Raw genomic sequence first — 18,924 nt, forward strand, 5'->3', positions numbered from 1 at the left:
ACTCATTCATGCGTTTCATTGCGTCATCGATAATCGCGGAACAAACTGGCTAGGCTCGAGTGCACTTACTGAGAAACGATAAGGCAAGAAAAAGGAATATTTTAGAAAAAGCCATAATCAAACAATGCAATCATTTCGGCAAATAGGTAGTTTGGGAGCAGTCCCAACGACGCCGACATGCTGGCTGCAGTTATTAAAGAAAAAAGCAAAATAAAAAAAATGAAGCCAACAGCACGTGGTGTTCCCAAGCGGTCACCCATCCAAGTACTAACCACGCCCAATGCTGCTTAACTGCGGTGATCAGACGAGAACCGGTGTTTTCAGCATGGTATGGCCGTTGGCATTAGATTTGACTGAGTTACTCCTATAACAAGTCCATTCCTTATTTCCTGCATAACCAAATCAATTGAATTTCAAAATAGTAAGAGAACGGATTGCTGATTATCTTTAGAAAACGACACTTCCAGCTTCTAAAGTCGATACCACTAACAAATACAGGGCCGAACCCTGAAAGATTCACCTCGGACGACTTCCTCAAAATTCCCAATATAAAATACATGGACATAAGTAGAAATATACGGCAGACAGATTTTACCTGGCCGAGTGGTTCCTTGCTGAAATAATGATTTTCTAAATACCGTTGCAGGAGAAAATCACAGTTGACCCTCTCGGTGGGTGTAAATCAGGAGCTGCCCAGTGGCCGATGAATAATATACAACGCCAAGACACAAAAGAGTATTTCAGTCTATACACGATATGGTCTTGCTAGAACAAGTACGTATTCGCCGGCACTTGGAACACTGCCCGACACAGTAGGATAACAAACCATCCAAGCTGAACTTTCACCTAGTATTCGTCTGCGATCTAAAGTCAACTACTGATAGACGCCTGTGCAGCTTTACTTTCTATGACTATCTTTAGGCATTCTGTAAAAGAAAAAAAAAATTTTAGTAAAACGTTCACCCCTCCAAGTGACGGACAGTCGCTTTGTATCTTAACGACGAGACCCACAGTCTGAAGCCTTTCCTGAAAGGTGTGTTAATTTTAGGAGGGAAAATTACATTCAAATATAAAATATAATAGTCTAAATTTTGAAATATGCATGAAGCAAATGACAGGCGCCTAACCCCCTTGCCTTCTGTGTTTATCTGATTATACCCCCGGAGAGAAAAAAAAGAAATTCATATAATGTTCAGCTCTCCAAGTATTGGACAAGCGCTGTGTATCTTAACTCGGAGATGTCCCGTCTCACATCTTTCGTGGTTGCCCTCCTTTTTCCGGAAGTAGACAATCCCCCACCTGGAAGGCAAAATTTCACACTGAGATACTGCGGTGAGGAAAATTACCTCATTTGCTCGACAGGTATCTCCCAACACTCATTCATGCGTTTCATTGCGTCATCGATAATCGCGGAACAAACTGGCTAGGCTCGAGTGCACTTACTGAGAAACGATAAGGCAACAAAAAGGAATATTTTAGAAAAAGCCATAATGAAACAATGCAATCATTTCGGCAAATAAGTAGTTTGGGAGCAGTCCCAACGACGCCGACATGCTGGCTGCAGTTATTAAAGAAAAAAGCAAAATAAAAAAAATGAAGCCAACAGCACGTGGTGTTCCCAAGCGGTCACCCATCCAAGTACTAACCACGCCCAATGCTGCTTAACTGCGGTGATCAGACGAGAACCGGTGTTTTCAGCATGGTATGGCCGTTGGCATTAGATTTGACTGAGTTACTCCTATAACAAGTCCATTCCTTATTTCCTGCATAACCAAATCAATTGAATTTCAAAATAGTAAGAGAACGGATTGCTGATTATCTTTAGAAAACGACACTTCCAGCTTCTAAAGTCGATACCACTAACAAATACAGGGCCGAACCCTGAAAGATTCACCTCGGACGACTTCCTCAAAATTCCCAATATAAAATACATGGACATAAGTAGAAATATACGGCAGACAGATTTTACCTGGCCGAGTGGTTCCTTGCTAAAATAATGATTTTCTAAATACCGTTGCAGGAGAAAATCACAGTTGACCCTCTCGGTGGGTGTAAATCAGGAGCTGCCCAGTGGCCGATGAATAATATACAACGCCAAGACACAAAAGAGTATTTCAGTCTATACACGATATGGTCTTGCTAGAACAAGTACGTATTCGCCGGCACTTGGAACACTGCCCGACACAGTAGGATAACAAACCATCCAAGCTGAACTTTCACCTAGTATTCGTCTGCGATCTAAAGTCAACTACTGATAGACGCCTGTGCAGCTTTACTTTCTATGACTATCTTTAGGCATTCTGTAAAAGAAAAAAAAAATTTTAGTAAAACGTTCACCCCTCCAAGTGACGGACAGTCGCTTTGTATCTTAACGACGAGACCCACAGTCTGAAGCCTTTCCTGAAAGGTGTGTTAATTTTAGGAGGGAAAATTACATTCAAATATAAAATATCCTAGTCTAAATTTTGAAATATGCATGAAGCAAATGACAGGCGCCTAACCCCCTTGCCTTCTGTGTTTATCTGATTATACCACCGGAGAGAAAAAAAAGAAATTCATATAATGTTCAGCTCTCCAAGTATTGGACAAGCGCTGTGTATCTTAACTCGGAGATGTCCCGTCTCACATCTTTCGTGGTTGCCCTCCTTTTTCCGGAAGTAGACCATCCCACCACCTGGAAGGCAAAATTTCACACTGAGATACTGCGGTGAGGAAAATTACCTCATTTGCTCGACAGGTATCTCCCAACACTCATTCATGCGTTTCATTGCGTCATCGATAATCGCGGAACAAACTGGCTAGGCTCGAGTGCACTTACTGAGATACGATAAGGCAACAAAAAGGAATATTTTAGAAAAAGCCATAATCAAACAATGCAATCATTTCGGCAAATAGGTAGTTTGGGAGCAGTCCCAACGACGCCGACATGCTGGCTGCAGTTATTAAAGAAAAAAGCAAAATAAAAAAATGAAGCCAACAGCACGTGGTGTTCCCAAGCGGAAACCCATCCAAGTACTAACCACGCCCAATGCTGCTTAACTGCGGTGATCAGACGAGAACCGGTGTTTTCAGCATGGTATGGCCGTTGGCATTAGATTTGACTGAGTTACTCCTATAACAAGTCCATTCCTTATTTCCTGCATAACCAAATCAATTGAATTTCAAAATAGTAAGAGAACGGATTGCTGATTATCTTTAGAAAACGACACTTCCAGCTTCTAAAGTCGATACCACTAACAAATACAGGGCCGAACCCTGAAAGATTCACCTCGGACGACTTCCTCAAAATTCCCAATATAAAGTACATGGACATAAGTAGAAATATACGGCAGACAGATTTTACCTGGCCGAGTGGTTCCTTGCTGAAATAATGATTTTCTAAATACCGTTGCAGGAGAAAATCACAGTTGACCCTCTCGGTGGGTGTAAATCAGGAGCTGCCCAGTGGCCGATGAATAATATACAACGCCAAGACACAAAAGAGTATTTCAGACTATACACGATATGGTCTTGCTAGAACAAGTACGTATTCGCCGGCACTTGGAACACTGCCCGACACAGTAGGATAACAAACCTTCCAAGCTGAACTTTCACCTAGTATTCGTCTGCGATCTAAAGTCAACTACTGATAGACGCCTGTGCAGCTTTACTTTCTATGACTATCTTTAGGCATTCTGTAAAAGAAAAAAAAATTTTAGTAAAACGTTCACCCCTCCAAGTGACGGACAGTCGCTTTGTATCTTAACGACGAGACCCACAGTCTGAAGCCTTTCCTGAAAGGTGTGTTAATTTTAGGAGGGAAAATTACATTCAAATATAAATTATCCTAGACTAAATCTTGAAATAACATGAAGCAAATGACAGGCGCCTAACCCCCTTGCCTTCTGTGTTTATCTGTATACCCCCGGAGAGAAAAAAAAGGAATTCATATAATGTTCACCCCTCCAAGTATTGGACAAGCGCTATGTATCTTAACTCGGAGATGTCACGTCTCACATCTTTCGTGGTTGCCCTCCTTTTTCCGGAAGTAGACCATCCCACCACCTGGACGGCAAAATTTCACACTGAGATAATGCGGTGAGGAAAATTACCTCATTTGCTCGACAGGTATCTCCCAACACTCATTCACGCGTTTCATTGCGTCTTCGATAATCGCGGAACAAATTGGCTAGGCTCGAGTGCACTTACTGAGAAACGATTAGGCAACACAAAGGAATTTTTTTAGAAAAAGCCATAATCAAACAATGCAATCATTTCGGCAAATAGGTAGTTTGGGAGCAGTCCCAACGACGCCGACATGCTGGCTGCAGTTATTAAAGAAAAAAGCAAAATAAAAAAAATGAAGCCAACAGCACGTGGTGTTCCCAAGCGGTCACCCATCCAAGTACTAACCACGCCCAATGCTGCTTAACTGCGGTGATCAGACGAGAACCGGTGTTTTCAGCATGGTATGGCCGTTGGCATTAGATTTGACTGAGTTACTCCTATAACAAGTCCATTCCTTATTTCCTGCATAACAAAATCAATTGAATTTCAAAATAGTAAGAGAACGGATTGCTGATTATCTTTAGAAAACGACACTTCCAGCTTCTAAAGTCGATACCACTAACAAATACAGGGCCGAACCCTGTAAGATTCACCTCGGACGACTTCCTCAAAATTCCCAATATAAAATACATGGACATAAGTAGAAATATACGGCAGACAGATTTTACCTGGCCGAGTGGTTCCTTGCTAAAATAATGATTTTCTAAATACCGTTGCAGGAGAAAATCACAGTTGACCCTCTCGGTGGGTGTAAATCAGGAGCTGCCCAGTGGCCGATGAATAATATACAACGCCAAGACACAAAAGAGTATTTCAGTCTATACACGATATGGTCTTGCTAGAACAAGTACGTATTCGCCGGCACTTGGAACACTGCCCGACACAGTAGGATAACAAACCATCCAAGCTGAACTTTCACCTAGTATTCGTCTGCGAACTAAAGTCAACTACTGATAGACGCCTGTGCAGCTTTACTTTCTATGACTATCTTTAGGCATTCTGTAAAAGAAAATAAAAAATTTAGTAAAACGTTCACCCCTCCAAGTGACGGACAGTCGCTTTGTATCTTAACGACGAGACCCACAGTCTGAAGCCTTTCCTGAAAGGTGTGTTAATTTTAGGAGGGAAAATTACATTCAAATATAAAATATCCTAGTCTAAATTTTGAAATATGCATGAAGCAAATGACAGGCGCCTAACCCCCTTGCCTTCTGTGTTTATCTGATTATACCACCGGAGAGAAAAAAAAGAAATTCATATAATGTTCAGCTCTCCAAGTATTGGACAAGCGCTGTGTATCTTAACTCGGAGATGTCCCGTCTCACATCTTTCGTGGTTGCCCTCCTTTTTCCGGAAGTAGACCATCCCACCACCTGGAAGGCAAAATTTCACACTGAGATACTGCGGTGAGGAAAATTACCTCATTTGCTCGACAGGTATCTCCCAACACTCATTCATGCGTTTCATTGCGTCATCGATAATCGCGGAACAAACTGGCTAGGCTCGAGTGCACTTACTGAGATACGATAAGGCAACAAAAAGGAATATTTTAGAAAAAGCCATAATCAAACAATGCAATCATTTCGGCAAATAGGTAGTTTGGGAGCAGTCCCAACGACGCCGACATGCTGGCTGCAGTTATTAAAGAAAAAAGCAAAATAAAAAAATGAAGCCAACAGCACGTGGTGTTCCCAAGCGGTCACCCATCCAAGTACTAACCACGCCCAATGCTGCTTAACTGCGGTGATCAGACGAGAACCGGTGTTTTCAGCATGGTATGGCCGTTGGCATTAGATTTGACTGAGTTACTCCTATAACAAGTCCATTCCTTATTTCCTGCATAACCAAATCAATTGAATTTCAAAATAGTAAGAGAACGGATTGCTGATTATCTTTAGAAAACGACACTTCCAGCTTCTAAAGTCGATACCACTAACAAATACAGGGCCGAACCCTGAAAGATTCACCTCGGACGACTTCCTCAAAATTCCCAATATAAAATACATGGACATAAGTAGAAATATACGGCAGACAGATTTTACCTGGCCGAGTGGTTCCTTGCTGAAATAATGATTTTCTAAATACCGTTGCAGGAGAAAATCACAGTTGACTCTCTCGGTGGGTGTAAATCAGGAGCTGCCCAGTGGCCGATGAATAATATACAACGCCAAGACACAAAAGAGTATTTCAGTCTATACACGATATGGTCTTGCTAGAACAAGTACGTATTCGCCGGCACTTGGAACACTGCCCGACACAGTAGGATAACAAACCATCCAAGCTGAACTTTCACCTAGTATTCGTCTGCGATCTAAAGTCAACTACTGATAGACGCCTGTGCAGCTTTACTTTCTATGACTATCTTTAGGCATTCTGTAAAAGAAAAAAAAAAATTTAGTAAAACGTTCACCCCTCCAAGTGACGGACAGTCGCTTTGTATCTTAACGACGAGACCCACAGTCTGAAGCCTTTCCTGAAAGGTGTGTTAATTTTAGGAGGGAAAATTACATTCAAATATAAAATATCCTAGTCTAAATTTTGAAATATGCATGAAGCAAATGACAGGCGCCTAACCCCCTTGCCTTCTGTGTTTATCTGATTATACCCCCGGAGAGAAAAAAAAGAAATTCATATAATGTTCAGCTCTCCAAGTATTGGACAAGCGCTGTGTATCTTAACTCGGAGATGTCCCGTCTCACATCTTTCGTGGTTGCCCTCCTTTTCCGGAAGTAGACCATCCCACCACCTGGACGGCAAAATTTCACACTGAGATACTGCGGTGAGGAAAATTACCTCATTTGCTCGACAGGTATCTCCCAACACTCATTCACGCGTTTCATTGCGTCTTCGATAATCGCGGAACAAATTGGCTAGGCTCGAGTGCACTTACTGAGAAACGATTAGGAAACACAAAGGAATTTTTTTAGAAAAAGCCATAATCAAACAATGCAATCATTTCGGCAAATAGGTAATTTGGGAGCAGTCCCAACGACGCCGACATGCTGGCTGCAGTTATTAAAGAAAAAAGCAAAATAAAAGAAATGAAGCAAACAGCACGTGGTGTTCCCAAGCGGTCACCCATCCAAGTACTAACCACGCCCAATGCTGCTTAACTGCGGTGATCAGACGAGAACCGGTGTTTTCAGCATGGTATGGCCGTTGGCATTAGATTTGACTGAGTTACTCCTATAACAAGTCCATTCCTTATTTCCTGCATAACCAAATCAATTGAATTTCAAAATAGTAAGAGAACGGATTGCTGATTATCTTTAGAAAACGACACTTCCAGCTTCTAAAGTCGATACCACTAACAAATACAGGGCCGAACCCTGAAAGATTCACCTCGGACGACTTCCTCAAAATTCCCAATATAAAATACATGGACATAAGTAGAAATATACGGCAGACAGATTTTACCTGGCCGAGTGGTTCCTTGCTGAAATAATGATTTTCTAAATACCGTTGCAGGAGAAAATCACAGTTGACCCTCTCGGTGGGTGTAAATCAGGAGCTGCCCAGTGGCCGATGAATAATATACAACGCCAAGACACAAAAGAGTATTTCAGTCTATACACGATATGGTCTTGCTAGAACAAGTACGTATTCGCCGGCACTTGGAACACTGCCCGACACAGTAGGATAACAAACCATCCAAGCTGAACTTTCACCTAGTATTCGTCTGCGATCTAAAGTCAACTACTGATAGACGCCTGTGCAGCTTTACTTTCTATGACTAACTTTAGGCATTCTGTAAAAGAAAGAAAAAAATTTAGTAAAACGTTCACCCCTCCAAGTGACGGACAGTCGCTTTGTATCTTAACGACGAGACCCACAGTCTGAAGCCTTTCCTGAAAGGTGTGTTAATTTTAGGAGGGAAAATTACATTCAAATATAAATTATCCTAGACTAAATTTTGAATTAATATGAAGCAAATGACAGGCGCCTAACCCCCTTGCCTTCTGTGTTTATCTGATTATACCCCCGGAGAGAAAAAAAAGGAATTGATATAATGTTCACCCCTCCAAGTATTGGACAAGCGCTGTGTATCTTAACTCGGAGATGTCCCGTCTCACATCTTTCGTGGTTGCCCTCCTTTTTCCGGAAGTAGACCATCACACCACCTGGACGGCAAAATTTCACACTGAGATACTGCGGTGAGGAAAATTACCTCATTTGCTCGACAGGTATCTCCCAACACTCATTCACGCGTTTCATTGCGTCTTCGATAATCGCGGAACAAACTGGCTAGGCTCGAGTGCACTTACTGAGAAACGATTAGGCAACACAAAGGAATTTTTTTAGAAAAAGCCATAATCAAACAATGCAATCATTTCGGCAAATAGGTAGTTTGGGAGCAGTCCCAACGACGCCGACATGCTGGCTGCAGTTATTAAAGAAAAAAGCAAAATAAAAAAAATGAAGCCAACAGCACGTGGTGTTCCCAAGCGGTCACCCATCCAAGTACTAACCACGCCCAATGCTGCTTAACTGCGGTGATCAGACGAGAACCGGTGTTTTCAGCATGGTATGGCCGTTGGCATTAGATTTGACTGAGTTACTCCTATAACAAGTCCATTCCTTATTTCCTGCATAACCAAATCAATTGAATTTCAAAATAGTAAGAGAACGGATTGCTGATTATCTTTAGAAAACGACACTTCCAGCTTCTAAAGTCGATACCACCAACAAATACAGGGCCGAACCCTGAAAGATTCACCTCGGACGACTTCCTCAAAATTCCCAATATAAAATACATGGACATAAGTAGAAATATACGGCAGACAGAATTTACCTGGCCGAGTGGTTCCTTGCTGAAATAATGATTTTCTAAATACCGTTGCAGGAGAAAATCACAGTTGACTCTCTCGGTGGGTGTAAATCAGGAGCTGCCCAGTGGCCGATGAATAATATACAACGCCAAGACACAAAAGAGTATTTCAGTCTATACACGATATGGTCTTGCTAGAACAAGTACGTATTCGCCGGCACTTGGAACACTGCCCGACACAGTAGGATAACAAACCATCCAAGCTGAACTTTCACCTAGTATTCGTCTGCGATCTAAAGTCAACTACTGATAGACGCCTGTGCAGCTTTACTTTCTATGACTATCTTTAGGCATTCTGTAAAAGAAAAAAAAAAATTAGTAAAACGTTCACCCCTCCAAGTGACGGACAGTCGCTTTGTATCTTAACGACGAGACCCACAGTCTGAAGCCTTTCCTGAAAGGTGTGTTAATTTTAGGAGGGAAAATTACATTCAAATATAAATTATCCTAGACTAAATCTTGAAATAACATGAAGCAAATGACAGGCGCCTAACCCCCTTGCCTTCTGTGTTTATCTGTATACCCCCGGAGAGAAAAAAAAGGAATTCATATAATGTTCACCCCTCCAAGTATTGGACAAGCGCTATGTATCTTAACTCGGAGATGTCACGTCTCACATCTTTCGTGGTTGCCCTCCTTTTTCCGGAAGTAGACCATCCCACCACCTGGACGGCAAAATTTCACACTGAGATAATGCGGTGAGGAAAATTACCTCATTTGCTCGACAGGTATCTCCCAACACTCATTCACGCGTTTCATTGCGTCTTCGATAATCGCGGAACAAATTGGCTAGGCTCGAGTGCACTTACTGAGAAACGATTAGGCAACACAAAGGAATTTTTTTAGAAAAAGCCATAATCAAACAATGCAATCATTTCGGCAAATAGGTAGTTTGGGAGCAGTCCCAACGACGCCGACATGCTGGCTGCAGTTATTAAAGAAAAAAGCAAAATAAAAAAAATGAAGCCAACAGCACGTGGTGTTCCCAAGCGGTCACCCATCCAAGTACTAACCACGCCCAATGCTGCTTAACTGCGGTGATCAGACGAGAACCGGTGTTTTCAGCATGGTATGGCCGTTGGCATTAGATTTGACTGAGTTACTCCTATAACAAGTCCATTCCTTATTTCCTGCATAACAAAATCAATTGAATTTCAAAATAGTAAGAGAACGGATTGCTGATTATCTTTAGAAAACGACACTTCCAGCTTCTAAAGTCGATACCACTAACAAATACAGGGCCGAACCCTGAAAGATTCACCTCGGACGACTTCCTCAAAATTCCCAATATAAAATACATGGACATAAGTAGAAATATACGGCAGACAGATTTTACCTGGCCGAGTGGTTCCTTGCTAAAATAATGATTTTCTAAATACCGTTGCAGGAGAAAATCACAGTTGACCCTCTCGGTGGGTGTAAATCAGGAGCTGCCCAGTGGCCGATGAATAATATACAACGCCAAGACACAAAAGAGTATTTCAGTCTATACACGATATGGTCTTGCTAGAACAAGTACGTATTCGCCGGCACTTGGAACACTGCCCGACACAGTAGGATAACAAACCATCCAAGCTGAACTTTCACCTAGTATTCGTCTGCGATCTAAAGTCAACTACTGATAGACGCCTGTGCAGCTTTACTTTCTATGACTATCTTTAGGCATTCTGTAAAAGAAAAAAAAATTTTTAGTAAAACGTTCACCCCTCCAAGTGACGGACAGTCGCTTTGTATCTTAACGACGAGACCCACAGTCTGAAGCCTTTCCTGAAAGGTGTGTTAATTTTAGGAGGGAAAATTACATTCAAATATAAAATATCCTAGTCTAAATTTTGAAATATGCATGAAGCAAATGACAGGCGCCTAACCCCCTTGCCTTCTGTGTTTATCTGATTATACCACCGGAGAGAAAAAAAAGAAATTCATATAATGTTCAGCTCTCCAAGTATTGGACAAGCGCTGTGTATCTTAACTCGGAGATGTCCCGTCTCACATCTTTCGTGGTTGCCCTCCTTTTTCCGGAAGTAGACCATCCCACCACCTGGAAGGCAAAATTTCACACTGAGATACTGCGGTGAGGAAAATTACCTCATTTGCTCGACAGGTATCTCCCAACACTCATTCATGCGTTTCATTGCGTCATCGATAATCGCGGAACAAACTGGCTAGGCTCGAGTGCACTTACTGAGATACGATAAGGCAACAAAAAGGAATATTTTAGAAAAAGCCATAATCAAACAATGCAATCATTTCGGCAAATAGGTAGTTTGGGAGCAGTCCCAACGACGCCGACATGCTGGCTGCAGTTATTAAAGAAAAAAGCAAAATAAAAAAATGAAGCCAACAGCACGTGGTGTTCCCAAGCGGTCACCCATCCAAGTACTAACCACGCCCAATGCTGCTTAACTGCGGTGATCAGACGAGAACCGGTGTTTTCAGCATGGTATGGCCGTTGGCATTAGATTTGACTGAGTTACTCCTATAACAAGTCCATTCCTTATTTCCTGCATAACCAAATCAATTGAATTTCAAAATAGTAAGAGAACGGATTGCTGATTATCTTTAGAAAACGACACTTCCAGCTTCTAAAGTCGATACCACTAACAAATACAGGGCCGAACCCTGAAAGATTCACCTCGGACGACTTCCTCAAAATTCCCAATATAAAATACATGGACATAAGTAGAAATATACGGCAGACAGATTTTACCTGGCCGAGTGGTTCCTTGCTGAAATAATGATTTTCTAAATACCGTTGCAGGAGAAAATCACAGTTGACTCTCTCGGTGGGTGTAAATCAGGAGCTGCCCAGTGGCCGATGAATAATATACAACGCCAAGACACAAAAGAGTATTTCAGTCTATACACGATATGGTCTTGCTAGAACAAGTACGTATTCGCCGGCACTTGGAACACTGCCCGACACAGTAGGATAACAAACCATCCAAGCTGAACTTTCACCTAGTATTCGTCTGCGATCTAAAGTCAACTACTGATAGACGCCTGTGCAGCTTTACTTTCTATGACTATCTTTAGGCATTCTGTAAAAGAAAAAAAAAATTTAGTAAAACGTTCACCCCTCCAAGTGACGGACAGTCGCTTTGTATCTTAACGACGAGACCCACAGTCTGAAGCCTTTCCTGAAAGGTGTGTTAATTTTAGGAGGGAAAATTACATTCAAATATAAAATATCCTAGTCTAAATTTTGAAATATGCATGAAGCAAATGACAGGCGCCTAACCCCCTTGCCTTCTGTGTTTATCTGATTATACCCCCGGAGAGAAAAAAAAGAAATTCATATAATGTTCAGCTCTCCAAGTATTGGACAAGCGCTGTGTATCTTAACTCGGAGATGTCCCGTCTCACATCTTTCGTGGTTGCCCTCCTTTTCCGGAAGTAGACCATCCCACCACCTGGACGGCAAAATTTCACACTGAGATACTGCGGTGAGGAAAATTACCTCATTTGCTCGACAGGTATCTCCCAACACTCATTCACGCGTTTCATTGCGTCTTCGATAATCGCGGAACAAATTGGCTAGGCTCGAGTGCACTTACTGAGAAACGATTAGGAAACACAAAGGAATTTTTTTAGAAAAAGCCATAATCAAACAATGCAATCATTTCGGCAAATAGGTAATTTGGGAGCAGTCCCAACGACGCCGACATGCTGGCTGCAGTTATTAAAGAAAAAAGCAAAATAAAAAAAATGAAGCCAACAGCACGTGGTGTTCCCAAGCGGTCACCCATCCAAGTACTATCCACGCCCAATGCTGCTTAACTGCGGTGATCAGACGAGAACCGGTGTTTTCAGCATGGTATGGCCGTTGGCATTAGATTTGACTGAGTTACTCCTATAACAAGTCCATTCCTTATTTCCTGCATAACCAAATCAATTGAATTTCAAAATAGTAAGAGAACGGATTGCTGATTATCTTTAGAAAACGACACTTCCAGCTTCTAAAGTCGATACCACTAACAAATACAGGGCCGAACCCTGAAAGATTCACCTCGGACGACTTCCTCAAAATTCCCAATATAAAATACATGGACATAAGTAGAAATATACGGCAGACAGATTTTACCTGGCCGAGTGGTTCCTTGCTGAAATAATGATTTTCTAAATACCGTTGCAGGAGAAAATCACAGTTGACTCTCTCGGTGGGTGTAAATCAGGAGCTGCCCAGTGGCCGATGAATAATATACAACGCCAAGACACAAAAGAGTATTTCAGTCTATACACGATATGGTCTTGCTAGAACAAGTACGTATTCGCCGGCACTTGGAACACTGCCCGACACAGTAGGATAACAAACCATCCAAGCTGAACTTTCACCTAGTATTCGTCTGCGATCTAAAGTCAACTACTGATAGACGCCTGTGCAGCTTTACTTTCTATGACTATCTTTAGGCATTCTGTGTAAGAAAAAAAAAAATTAGTAAAACGTTCACCCCTCCAAGTGACGGACAGTCGCTTTGTATCTTAACGACGAGACCCACAGACTGAAGCCTTTCCTGAAAGGTGTGTTAATTTTAGGAGGGAAAATTACATTCAAATTAAATTATCCTAGACTAAATTTTGAAATAACATGAAGCAAATGACAGGCGCCTAACCCCCTTGCCTTCTGTGTTTATCTGATTATACCCCCGGAGAGAAAAAAAAGGAATTCATATAATGTTCACCCCTCCAAGTATTGGACAAGCGCTGTGTATCTAACTCGGAGATGTCCCGTCTCACATCTTCCGTGGTTGCCCTCCTTTTTCCGGAAGTAGACCATCCCACCACCTGGATGGCAAAATTTCACACTGAGATACTGCGGTGAGGAAAATTACCTCATTTGCTCGACAGGTATCTCCCAACACTCATTCATGCGTTTCATTGCGTCATCGATAATCGCGGAACAAACTGGCTAGGCTCGAGTGCACTTACTGAGAAACGATAAGGCAACAAAAAGGAATTTTTTTAGAAAAAGCCATAATCAAACAATGCAATCATTTCGGCAAATAGGTAGTTTGGGAGCAGTCCCAACGACGCCGACATGCTGTCTGCAGTTATTAAAGAAAAAAGCAAAATAAAAAAAATGAAGCCAACAGCACGTGGTGTTCCCAAGCGGTCACCCATCCAAGTACTAACCACGCCCAATGCTGCTTAACTGCGGTGATCAGACGAGAACCGGTGTTTTCAGCATGGTATGGCCGTTGGCATTAGATTTGACTGAGTTACTCCTATAACAAGTCCATTCCTTATTTCCTGCATAACCAAATCAATTGAATTTCAAAATAGTAAGAGAACGGATTGCTGATTATCTTTAGAAAACGACACTTCCAGCTTCTAAAGTCGATACCACTAACAAATACAGGGCCGAACCCTGAAAGATTCACCTCGGACGACTTCCTCAAAATTCCCAATATAAAATACATGGACATAAGTAGAAATATACGGCAGACAGATTTTACCTGGCCGAGTGGTCCCTTGCTGAAATAATGATTTTCTAAATACCGTTGCAGGAGAAAATCACAGTTGACTCTCTCGGTGGGTGTAAATCAGGAGCTGCCCAGTGGCCGATGAATAATATACAACGCCAAGACACAAAAGAGTATTTCAGTCTATACACGATATGGTCTTGCTAGAACAAGTACGTATTCGCCGGCACTTGGAACACTGCCCGACACAGTAGGATAACAAACCATCCAAGCTGAACTTTCACCTAGTATTCGTCTGCGATCTAAAGTCAACTACTGATAGACGCCTGTGCAGCTTTACTTTCTATGACTATCTTTAGGCATTCTGTAAAAGAAAAAAAAAAAATTAGTAAAACGTTCACCCCTCCAAGTGACGGACAGTCGCTTTGTATCTTAACGACGAGACCCACAGTCTGAAGCCTTTCCTGAAAGGTGTGTTAATTTTAGGAGGGAAAATTACATTCAAATATAAATTATCCTAGACTAAATTTTGAATTAATATGAAGCAAATGACAGGCGCCTAACCCCCTTGCCTTCTGTGTTTATCTGATTATACCCCCGGAGAGAAAAAAAAGGAATTGATATAATGTTCACCCCTCCAAGTATTGGACAAGCGCTGTGTATCTTAACTCGGAGATGTCCCGTCTCACATCTTTCGTGGTTGCCCTCCTTTTTCCGGAAGTAGACCATCCCACCACCTGGACGGCAAAATTTCACACTGAGATACTGCGGTGAGGAAAATTACCTCATTTGCTCGACAGGTATCTCCCAACACTCATTCACGCGTTTCATTGCGTCTTCGATAATCGCGGAACAAACTGGCTAGGCTCGAGTGCACTTACTGAGAAACGATTAGGCAACACAAAGGATTTTTTTTAGAAAAAGCCATAATCAAACAATGCAATCATTTCGGCAAATAGGTAGTTTGGGAGCAGTCCCAACGACGCCGACATGCTGGCTGCAGTTATTAAAGAAAAAAGCAAAATAAAAAAAATGAAGCCAACAGCACGTGGTGTTCCCAAGCGGTCACCCATCCAAGTACTAACCACGCCCAATGCTGCTTAACTGCGGTGATCAGACGAGAACCGGTGTTTTCAGCATGGTATGGCCGTTGGCATTAGATTTGACTGAGTTACTCCTATAACAAGTCCATTCCTTATTTCCTGCATAACCAAATCAATTGAATTTCAAAATAGTAAGAGAACGGATTGCTGATTATCTTTAGAAAACGACACTTCCAGCTTCTAAAGTCGATACCACCAACAAATACAGGGCCGAACCCTGAAAGATTCACCTCGGACGACTTCCTCAAAATTCCCAATATAAAATACATGGACATAAGTAGAAATATACGGCAGACAGAATTTACCTGGCAGAGTGGTTCCTTGCTGAAATAATGATTTTCTAAATACCGTTGCAGGAGAAAATCACAGTTGACTCTCTCGGTGGGTGTAAATCAGGAGCTGCCCAGTGGCCGATGAATAATATACAACGCCAAGACACAAAAGAGTATTTCAGTCTATACACGATATGGTCTTGCTAGAACAAGTACGTATTCGCCGGCACTTGGAACACTGCCCGACACAGTAGGATAACAAACCATCCAAGCTGAACTTTCACCTAGTATTCGTCTGCGATCTAAAGTCAACTACTGATAGACGCCTGTGCAGCTTTACTTTCTATGACTATCTTTAGGCATTCTGTAAAAGAAAAAAAAAAAATTAGTAAAACGTTCACCCCTCCAAGTGACGGACAGTCGCTTTGTATCTTAACGACGAGACCCACAGACTGAAGCCTTTCCTGAAAGGTGTGTTAATTTTAGGAGGGAAAATTACATTCAAATTAAATTATCCTAGACTAAATTTTGAAATAACATGAAGCAAATGACAGGCGCCTAACCCCCTTGCCTTCTGTGTTTATCTGATTATACCCCCGGAGAGAAAAAAAAGGAATTCATATAATGTTCACCCCTCCAAGTATTGGACAAGCGCTGTGTATCTAACTCGGAGATGTCCCGTCTCACATCTTCCGTGGTTGCCCTCCTTTTTCCGGAAGTAGACCATCCCACCACCTGGACGGCAAAATTTCACACTGAGATACTGCGGTGAGGAAAATTACCTCATTTGCTCGACAGGTATCTCCCAACACTCATTCATGCGTTTCATTGCGTCATCGATAATCGCGGAACAAACTGGCTAGGCTCGAGTGCACTTACTGAGAAACGATAAGGCAACAAAAAGGAATTTTTTTAGAAAAAGCCATAATCAAACAATGCAATCATTTCGGCACATAGGTAGTTTGGGAGCAGTCCCAACGACGCCGACATGCTGGCTGCAGTTATTAAAGAAAAAAGCAAAATAAAAAAATGAAGCCAACAACACGTGGTGTTCCCAAGCGGTCACCCATCCAAGTACTAACCACGCCCAATGCTGCTTAACTGCGGTGATCAGACGAGAACCGGTGTTTTCAGCATGGTATGGCCGTTGGCATTAGATTTGACTGAGTTACTCCTATAACAAGTCCATTCCTTATTTCCTGCATAACCAAATCAATTGAATTTCAAAATAGTAAGAGAACGGATTGCTGATTATCTTTAGAAAACGACACTTCCAGCTTCTAAAGTCGATACCACCAACAAATACAGGGCCGAACCCTGAAAGATTCACCTCGGACGACTTCCTCAAAATTCCCAATATAAAATACATGGACATAAGTAGAAATATACGGCAGACAGAATTTACCTGGCCGAGTGGTTCCTTGCTGAAATAATGATTTTCTAAATACCGTTGCAGGAGAAAATCACAGTTGACTCTCTCGGTGGGTGTAAATCAGGAGCTGCCCAGTGGCCGATGAATAATATACAACGCCAAGACACAAAAGAGTATTTCAGTCTATACACGATATGGTCTTGCTAGAACAAGTACGTATTCGCCGGCACTTGGAACACTGCCCGACACAGTAGGATAAAAAACCATCCAAGCTGAACTTTCACCTAGTATTCGTCTGCGATCTAAAGTCAACTACTGATAGACGCCTGTGCAGCTTTACTTTCTATGACTATCTTTAGGCATTCTGTAAAAGAAAAAAAAAAATTAGTAAAACGTTCACCCCTCCAAGTGACGGACAGTCGCTTTGTATCTTAACGACGAGACCCACAGACTGAAGCCTTTCCTGAAAGGTGTGTTAATTTTAGGAGGGAAAATTACATTCAAATTAAATTATCCTAGACTAAATTTTGAAATAACATGAAGCAAATGACAGGCGCCTAACCCCCTTGCCTTCTGTGTTTATCTGATTATACCCCCGGAGAGAAAAAAAAGGAATTCATATAATGTTCACCCCTCCAAGTATTGGACAAGCGCTGTGTATCTAACTCGGAGATGTCCCGTCTCACATCTTCCGTGGTTGCCCTCCTTTTTCCGGAAGTAGACCATCCCACCACCTGGACGGCAAAATTTCACACTGAGATACTGCGGTGAGGAAAATTACCTCATTTGCTCGACAGGTATCTCCCAACACTCATTCATGCGTTTCATTGCGTCATCGATAATCGCGGAACAAACTGGCTAGGCTCGAGTGCACTTACTGAGAAACGATAAGGCAACAAAAAGGAATTTTTTTAGAAAAAGCCATAATCAAACAATGCAATCATTTCGGCACATAGGTAGTTTGGGAGCAGTCCCAACGACGCCGACATGCTGGCTGCAGTTATTAAAGAAAAAAGCAAAATAAAAAAATGAAGCCAACAACACGTGGTGTTCCCAAGCGGTCACCCATCCAAGTACTAACCACGCCCAATGCTGCTTAACTGCGGTGATCAGACGAGAACCGGTGTTTTCAGCGTGGTATGGCCGTTGGCATTAGATTTGACAGAGTTACTCCTGTAACAAGTCCATTCCTTATTTCCTGCATAACCAAATAAATTGAATTTCAAAATAGTAAGAGAACGGATTGCTGATTATCTTTAGAAAACGACACTTCCAGCTTCTAAAGTCGATACCACTAACAAATACAGGGCCGAACCCTGAAAGATTCACCTCGGACGACTTCCTCAAAATTCCCAATATAAAATACATGGACATAAGTAGAAATATACGGCAGACAGATTTTACCTGGCCGAGTGGGTCCTTGCTGAAATAATGATTTTCTAAATACCGTTGCAGGAGAAAATCACAGTTGACTCTCTCGGTGGGTGTAAATCAGGAGCTGCCCAGTGGCCGATGAATAATATACAACGCCAAGACACAAAAGAGTATTTCAGTCTATACACGATATGGTCTTGCTAGAACAAGTACGTATTCGCCGGCACTTGGAACACTGCCCGACACAGTAGGATAACAAACCATCCAAGCTGAACTTTCACCTAGTATTCGTCTGCGATCTAAAGTCAACTACTGATAGACGCCTGTGCAGCTTTACTTTCTATGACTATCTTTAGGCATTCTGTAAAAGAGAAAAAAAATTTTAGTAAAACGTTCACCCCTCCAAGTGACGGACATTCGCTTTGTATCTTAACGACGAGACCCACAGTCTAAGCCTTTCCTGAAAGGTGTGTTAATTTTAGGAGGGAAAATTACATTCAAATAT

At 42.0% G+C, this 18,924-nt stretch overlaps 14 non-coding genes across 14 annotated transcripts; all 14 read right to left on the reverse strand.

Annotated features, from left to right (window-relative positions):
- Nucleotides 1-223: 223 nt before the first annotated feature.
- Nucleotides 224-342, reverse strand: LOC147873509 (5S ribosomal RNA). Its single transcript, XR_015535692.1, has one exon. It is a non-coding gene; the product is annotated as a 5S ribosomal RNA (ribosomal RNA).
- A 1,255-nt stretch (nucleotides 343-1,597) lies between these two features.
- LOC147873510 (5S ribosomal RNA) lies at nucleotides 1,598-1,716 on the reverse strand. Its single transcript, XR_015535693.1, has one exon. It is a non-coding gene; the product is annotated as a 5S ribosomal RNA (ribosomal RNA).
- A 1,255-nt stretch (nucleotides 1,717-2,971) lies between these two features.
- LOC147873511 (5S ribosomal RNA) lies at nucleotides 2,972-3,090 on the reverse strand. The gene has a single exon (XR_015535634.1). It is a non-coding gene; the product is annotated as a 5S ribosomal RNA (ribosomal RNA).
- Nucleotides 3,091-4,343: 1,253 nt separating this feature from the next.
- On the reverse strand, nucleotides 4,344-4,462 carry LOC147873512 (5S ribosomal RNA). The gene has a single exon (XR_015535695.1). It is a non-coding gene; the product is annotated as a 5S ribosomal RNA (ribosomal RNA).
- A 1,255-nt stretch (nucleotides 4,463-5,717) lies between these two features.
- On the reverse strand, nucleotides 5,718-5,836 carry LOC147873513 (5S ribosomal RNA). The gene has a single exon (XR_015535696.1). It is a non-coding gene; the product is annotated as a 5S ribosomal RNA (ribosomal RNA).
- Nucleotides 5,837-7,092: 1,256 nt separating this feature from the next.
- Nucleotides 7,093-7,211, reverse strand: LOC147873514 (5S ribosomal RNA). Its single transcript, XR_015535645.1, has one exon. It is a non-coding gene; the product is annotated as a 5S ribosomal RNA (ribosomal RNA).
- Nucleotides 7,212-8,467: 1,256 nt separating this feature from the next.
- On the reverse strand, nucleotides 8,468-8,586 carry LOC147873515 (5S ribosomal RNA). The gene has a single exon (XR_015535697.1). It is a non-coding gene; the product is annotated as a 5S ribosomal RNA (ribosomal RNA).
- A 1,253-nt stretch (nucleotides 8,587-9,839) lies between these two features.
- LOC147873516 (5S ribosomal RNA) lies at nucleotides 9,840-9,958 on the reverse strand. The gene has a single exon (XR_015535698.1). It is a non-coding gene; the product is annotated as a 5S ribosomal RNA (ribosomal RNA).
- A 1,255-nt stretch (nucleotides 9,959-11,213) lies between these two features.
- Nucleotides 11,214-11,332, reverse strand: LOC147873517 (5S ribosomal RNA). The gene has a single exon (XR_015535699.1). It is a non-coding gene; the product is annotated as a 5S ribosomal RNA (ribosomal RNA).
- Nucleotides 11,333-12,587: 1,255 nt separating this feature from the next.
- Nucleotides 12,588-12,706, reverse strand: LOC147873518 (5S ribosomal RNA). Its single transcript, XR_015535595.1, has one exon. It is a non-coding gene; the product is annotated as a 5S ribosomal RNA (ribosomal RNA).
- A 1,253-nt stretch (nucleotides 12,707-13,959) lies between these two features.
- Nucleotides 13,960-14,078, reverse strand: LOC147873519 (5S ribosomal RNA). The gene has a single exon (XR_015535700.1). It is a non-coding gene; the product is annotated as a 5S ribosomal RNA (ribosomal RNA).
- Nucleotides 14,079-15,334: 1,256 nt separating this feature from the next.
- LOC147873520 (5S ribosomal RNA) lies at nucleotides 15,335-15,453 on the reverse strand. The gene has a single exon (XR_015535701.1). It is a non-coding gene; the product is annotated as a 5S ribosomal RNA (ribosomal RNA).
- A 1,253-nt stretch (nucleotides 15,454-16,706) lies between these two features.
- LOC147873521 (5S ribosomal RNA) lies at nucleotides 16,707-16,825 on the reverse strand. The gene has a single exon (XR_015535619.1). It is a non-coding gene; the product is annotated as a 5S ribosomal RNA (ribosomal RNA).
- Nucleotides 16,826-18,077: 1,252 nt separating this feature from the next.
- LOC147873522 (5S ribosomal RNA) lies at nucleotides 18,078-18,196 on the reverse strand. The gene has a single exon (XR_015535667.1). It is a non-coding gene; the product is annotated as a 5S ribosomal RNA (ribosomal RNA).
- Between the last annotated feature and the right edge of the window lie 728 nt (nucleotides 18,197-18,924).

The sequence above is a fragment of the Zootermopsis nevadensis genome, unplaced genomic scaffold (genome assembly GCF_977971745.1).
Source record: "Zootermopsis nevadensis isolate Lab colony 2312 unplaced genomic scaffold, Znev_1.0 Znev_ptg000017l, whole genome shotgun sequence".
In the NCBI taxonomy this organism is placed as follows: Eukaryota; Metazoa; Arthropoda; class Insecta; order Blattodea; family Termopsidae; genus Zootermopsis; species Zootermopsis nevadensis.